The sequence below is a fragment of the Columba livia genome, chromosome 1, assembly GCF_036013475.1.
Source record: "Columba livia isolate bColLiv1 breed racing homer chromosome 1, bColLiv1.pat.W.v2, whole genome shotgun sequence".
NCBI classification, from domain to species: domain Eukaryota; kingdom Metazoa; phylum Chordata; class Aves; order Columbiformes; family Columbidae; genus Columba; species Columba livia.
Genome location: NC_088602.1, coordinates 100,062,255 through 100,068,016, shown reverse-complemented (window position 1 = coordinate 100,068,016; position 5,762 = coordinate 100,062,255). Strand labels below are relative to the sequence as shown.

At 46.3% G+C, this 5,762-nt stretch overlaps 1 long non-coding RNA gene across 1 annotated transcript; it reads left to right on the top strand.

Moving 5' to 3' along the window:
• The first annotated feature begins 3,349 nt into the window (after positions 1–3,349).
• Positions 3,350–5,426, top strand: LOC135580001 (uncharacterized). The gene is made up of 2 exons (XR_010473958.1): positions 3,350–3,684; positions 3,779–5,426. It is a non-coding gene; the product is annotated as an uncharacterized LOC135580001 (long non-coding RNA).
• The last annotated feature ends 336 nt before the right edge of the window (positions 5,427–5,762 follow it).

Sequence of the window (5,762 nt, the reverse complement as noted above, 5' to 3'; positions counted from 1 at the left end):
AGCCTCTGGATGTTTTAACCATATTGCAGTGGGTTTTTTTTGTCTAGTTTCTTGCTTTGTGGAGCAAAAGTGAAGTGACTGAGCCCCAGAGCATCTTAACCCCAGGGGAGCCAGTGAGCTGCTTTAACCTCAATTACCCAGAAAACTGGAGGCCATTGCAGCTCTCTACGCTACTGGTCTCCAGTACCTGAACACTGGGTCAGCTGTTTAACCTGTGCTGGAGCTGACTTCTGCAGGATGGACAGCTGGGAAAAACCTCTTGTGAGGGTAGCCTAATCTCCAGTGTTCGGGTTTTGTGCCAGAAATGCTTTGATGCATGTCCTTCCCTAGCTCCACGAAGGATGAGCACAACTTTTATTTCACCCTTGAGCAAAAGAGAGAAGGCACCAGTGACTTGTGTTTTATTAAAGCCAGGCCAACTGCCTGGGGCCTTCTTGTGACAGGAATTATCAATCTTAAATATATATATAGTGGAGCAGGCTGGTTTTGCCTAAGGTCTGAAGGATAAGCAAGGCATTGCACTGCTCTGTGCCTTGTATAAACACCCATTCATTGGTGCCTGTGTGTCTGGGGCAGGGAAAAGCTTTCTGGCCTAAATGTTGCCCCTTCACCAGGACTCCCAGCAATGCTGAGGTGTATTGCACACACGAATGAAAAGCAGCATGCGACCATAAATACATCATTGTCACTAGGGCAGTGATCATCCTCATGTACTCAGTGCTGGTGAGGTCCCACCTTGAATCCTGTATTCATTTTTGGGCCCCTCACTGCAAGAAAGGCATTGAGGTGCTGGAGAGAGTTCAGAGAAGGGTGACAAGGCTGGTGAGGGGTCTGGAGCACAAGTCTGGTGAGATGCGGCTGGGGGAACTGGGGCTGTTTAGCCTGGAGAAAAGGAGGCTGAGGGGAGACCTTATTGCTGTCTACAACTACCTGAAAGGAGGTTGCATCATGAAGGGGGCTGGTCTCTTCTCCCAAGTAACAAGTGATAGGACAATGGGAAATGGCCTCAAATTGTGCCAAGGGAGGTTTATGTTGGATATTAAGAAAAATTTCTTCACGGAAAGGGTTGTCAGGCATTGGAACAGGCTGCCCAGTGAACTGGTAGAGTCACCATCCCTGGAGGTGTTTAAAAGACAGGTAAATGAGGTTCTTAAGGACACGGTTTAGTGCCAGTGTTAGGTTAACAGCTGGACTTGATGATCTTGAGGGTATCTTCTAACCAAAATGGCTTTACAATTCTATGATTCCATGATTCTGTGTTTCTAGGATTCTATTATTATGATGATAAGGGGGGCTTCAGAAGCTGTTGCAGTTTGTTTTATCAGTTCCCAGGGTATTCCTGCATTCCTGTCAATTGGGCTGGCAGCCCTCAGGAACTTGCACCTACCCTGTGAGCTCCTTGAGAATCTCTGGGTTTTCAGCAGGCACCTACCTGTGCGGTATGGGATCCCCTGGTACTCAGCACAGGCTTCGCTGTTCCCCTCCAGTGACCAAGTGCCCAGGAGATGGGCTGTGGTTCAGCGATGCTCTTTTGGTTCCAGGCCTTAGACAAAAGGATCACAGTGTCCCGTGGTACCAGAGCCCAGTGATGCCATGTTCTGCAAAGTCCTGATTCACTGTGAACTCACTCTGCCAGTTCCAAGTCACCAGGAGCTGTTTGAAGGCTGTGGGCTGTGAGGTGTCCTGTCAGCTCGCATACTGTCTGTCCTCCCTCATAAAAGCAAAAAGGTGTGTTTTGCTCTTTGGCTGCTTCATCAGAAATACCCACGCCTGCTGCCAGGCAGGTTGCTAGTCAAGAAGGATGCTGCAGTCATGGATGGGAGGGGGACAACGTCACTTTTCAGGGGATGCATCCTCAGCTGGACCAGGGTATATGTTCTTTTGTTCACAGTGCTCTACAGGGTGAGAGGAAGAAATTATTTTTAATGTTTCCGCCATGGGAATGTAGGATCTAATTCCTCTCTAAATCAAAAGTAGGATGAGAAGGTGAGAATTCAGTTTTGTTTCATCTCAGATCTCTGTCTCAGGAGGATACAAGGCTTTAAGATCATTGCGCCTCCGTAGCTTCCAGCTAGGAGAATGACATCCAGAACAAACCCTAAAATTGGTTAAAAAGGATCACTTAGAGAATAAAAGCAGGTTGGGGATGACTTCCCAGCCCAGATTAAATTAGTGTAATTGTGTCAGCTCTTTCCTCTCAGGACCAAGTTGCCACGGGGCAGTTTGTTTTGCTCTTCTTAATACACATGATGTGTTTTTTGGACTCATTCTCCAGTCACCACGTGCCCTGATGGCTGCCTTCCCCTCTGAGGCACGAGCATCTGTGAGCAGCTGCTTCCTCTGCACTGCGTCCTCCGCAACCAGGGCAGTCGAAAGGGGCCCTGGCACTTCTTCCATCACGCTCCTTTTGAGGGCTGCATGGCTCTTTTTGTGTCTTAAAAGACAAGAGCAGAGAGGGCAGGCTGCAGTCCTACCCCCCCGGCCACCCCACTCTTTGCCAGGGCAGCACCTTTTTCTGCAGGATAGAGACAAGCATCGGACACCGAATTTCAGATGGTATTTAGCAGCGATCCTTCCTTTCTGGCAGCTGGGCTTTGCATCCCAGCCGTCTGTTAGCGCAACTGCTAATTGTCCGGAGACCCTCAACAAAAATGGCTCATAAAAATCCCAGAGTTTCACAACTGCTAAACTAGTACAGACTGTGTATAAACATGGATTCAGTGGGCTGCCAAGCTGAAAGTTTTGTTCATTTTGCTGTTTAGGAGGCACCTTTAACTTTTATAATTTTTTTCCTGTATTACAAAGTGAGAAATACTTAGCACTTATGTAATTAGCTTGGCTACAATACAGACATTCCATGATTACAAACCAAAGTCAGTAAAAAGCTAACGTGAATGGTACTCTTTTTGTACCATTGGAAATTAAAAATCAGTTGCACTGTGATTAAATTGATTCCGGGTGGTTTCTTTCAAGTAATTATGTTCAAAAACTGTCTTCCAGTCCAATTTGCTATCAAATCTCACTTTATCGCTAGCATTCCACCTGCAGGTGCATAGACAACATAAACCCAATGTCCTACAAAATTATTATCCTTTTGTAGGAATGAAATGCTGATTGTTTATTATCTGATTTAATTTCTGGTAGTTAAATCTGAGCAGTCTGATTTAGCAACATTTTCAATCAACCTTACAAATATTTGAATGCATTTACGTAACAATTAATGTGCAAAATAGCGCAGACCAAAGTCAGCTCTTCCGCTGCTTAAATCAGAGGCCTGATTCCTATCCTGAAGGGCATGGGATGTCCCCACGAGACCCTGGTGTGGGACTTCATGTGAAAGGAGCTGCGATCCATGTGATGTCTGGGTGGAGTCAGGCAGCCTGGTCTGCTGGTCCATCACTCCCAGTGGTGCTGTCCTTTGGAGAAGGGCACCACCAACACACAGCAGCCCCTTGTAGCCTCTCCTCTCTGTGGGGCCACCAGCAAGAGAGGCTGGAACCATGGCAGCCCTGGGATGACTTTGGGCCCTTGACCCCGCCCCATATTTGTGCTAATGCACCTGAAAGCAGGATGACACCTCTCCGACTGTGCTGACAGCTGAGGGTGAAGCCTGGCTGCATGGGACACGGCACTGCTGCCCTGAGGTTTTGGGCGCTGCTCCCTTCTCAGGCATGCTGAAACAAGGTCATCAAAGAAAGCTCATTGATTCACTGTGGAGATTAATTCAGCTGGGCATCAGAACAGCTCTAATATTGCACTGTCTGCCTTTGTTTTTCAGAGACATTGGATGGAGTCAATATTGCCTTCAGTCATGTGTTCTCCAAGCCATGAGGCGTCATCCCTGTTTGCAGACAGGTGGAGGCAGCTTCGGTGGCAGCAGATGGGAGATGTGCCAGCTGGGATGGGGACCTGCACCACCACACAGCTCTCCAGCATGGACATTTCTGAGCTTTGCCTGTAGCACATCTCACTATCAACGGGGACTGAGAGCAGACTGTGACAGCTCTGGTGGTATTTTTGTCCTAGCTGTACCTGGTAGAGATGCTGTTGACAAAGAGGTGACTCATTTCCACTGCCGAATCTCTCTCGCGCAATGCATCTATATCCTGTTTAATTTCACACCTATCCTGACTGTTTAGTTACATATCATTACTGTTCTATTTGATGAATTTTAGATTGTATTGTATGGAGTGAATTTTATATTACATTATACTATATGCTAATTGCCCATTTAATTTTAACTAGGTAATAAGTTTTTACTGCAAACAGTTAGGAAAATGACTTATAAGAGTGTTTTAACTAGATGTGTAATTTGAGGATACAATTTTAATATGCTGTACAAAGTCTTCTGGGGCAAAATTGTTGTGTCCTTACTCAGGCAAATGGGAGTTTACTTGAGCAAAGAAGCATTCATAACCCAGGCAGTATTTTGGGACCACTGTTTAATTACCATAATTACTATTCATAAGTCACAAATTCAGATGTTGTGCATCACCAGATCTGTTCCCAGCTTTGCTGCAGATGGGAAGTGTGATGTTGAGCAAGGAGCATACATCGTGAGCTGCAAATCTCTTACTCACCCTGGAAGGAGTTACTCATGCTACTGACTTTTTCCACAGGAGTAACAAGATGAACACCCCCGCTTTCAGTCAGGAGTTACTCAGGTGGAAAATGCTATTGGAGCAGAAGCCACATCACTTCATTGCATTGGCTGTTTTTTTGGCCTGAGCTAATGTGTTGCACCCACCAGAGGGTTGATCCCAGAACACTAGAAGCTTTGTGCATCTCCCTGTCAGCACTCCACTCAACCTACATGCTGAACATCCCTCCGTGAGCCAGAATCATCCTAGGTTCGTTCTCCATATCTTTGCAACCCTCTGCTCCTTTGGACCCCACTGAACTAGTGCCTTTAAATTACTCCTATCCTTCCTATGATTAAATGGAGAAGCTGAGGGAACAGACAGGGATGGGAGGGAAGATCAGAGGGAGATGCTTAGGCGGTACTGCAGAGCTTGTCAGCCTACGAGAGGCCCTACAGCAGGCTGGGTGGACGGCTTCCCTCTTTCCCTGCTGTTCCTGTCCTGGATAGACTAAAACATTGCTCTCCTTCTGCCTCTGTTTCTGTGGTGGATTTTAGTATTGCAAATACTGATCAGACGAATGACAATGAAAGAGACTGTACAGAGCACTTTGAGATTTGGTAGATAACATAATTTGGCTTGCTGTGAACGCTTGTACTTGAAATTTCTAATTTCAGTGTGGAATTAAATGTTGACCTCATCAAGGTACCTTAGCACTACTGGCAGGTTTGCTAACCCTTTATTTAATGTTCTGATCTACTGTTTGTTTCAACTTCAACAAAAACTTCTCTTTTCTTCAGTAAAGTGTAGCAGCCAAGATAAACAAATATAACAAAATCCTTTTAAGTGTGTCCACTTCTTCTGTTTGAATGCCCAGAGCTTCCCACCCCATCACAGCACCACTGTGCTGCAGCCTCACAGCAAAGGCACCTCATTTCCGCACCAAGAGCCCCACTGTGCCCTAGTGCAGAGGAGTTTGATTTTCCCATTTCCATTTAACCCCATGTAAACAGAAGATGAGCATTTTAGCAGCTTAAGAACATGCTTGCCTCTGGACTGACAGCTTCCTTGCTTTCCATCCGAGAGCTATGCAGAAGAGGGTCCTGCTTCTTCAGGTGCAGGGCTGCTGGGACAACCAAGCCCCTAGATGCAAGAATAACTTGTCCACTCTTCAGGACACAG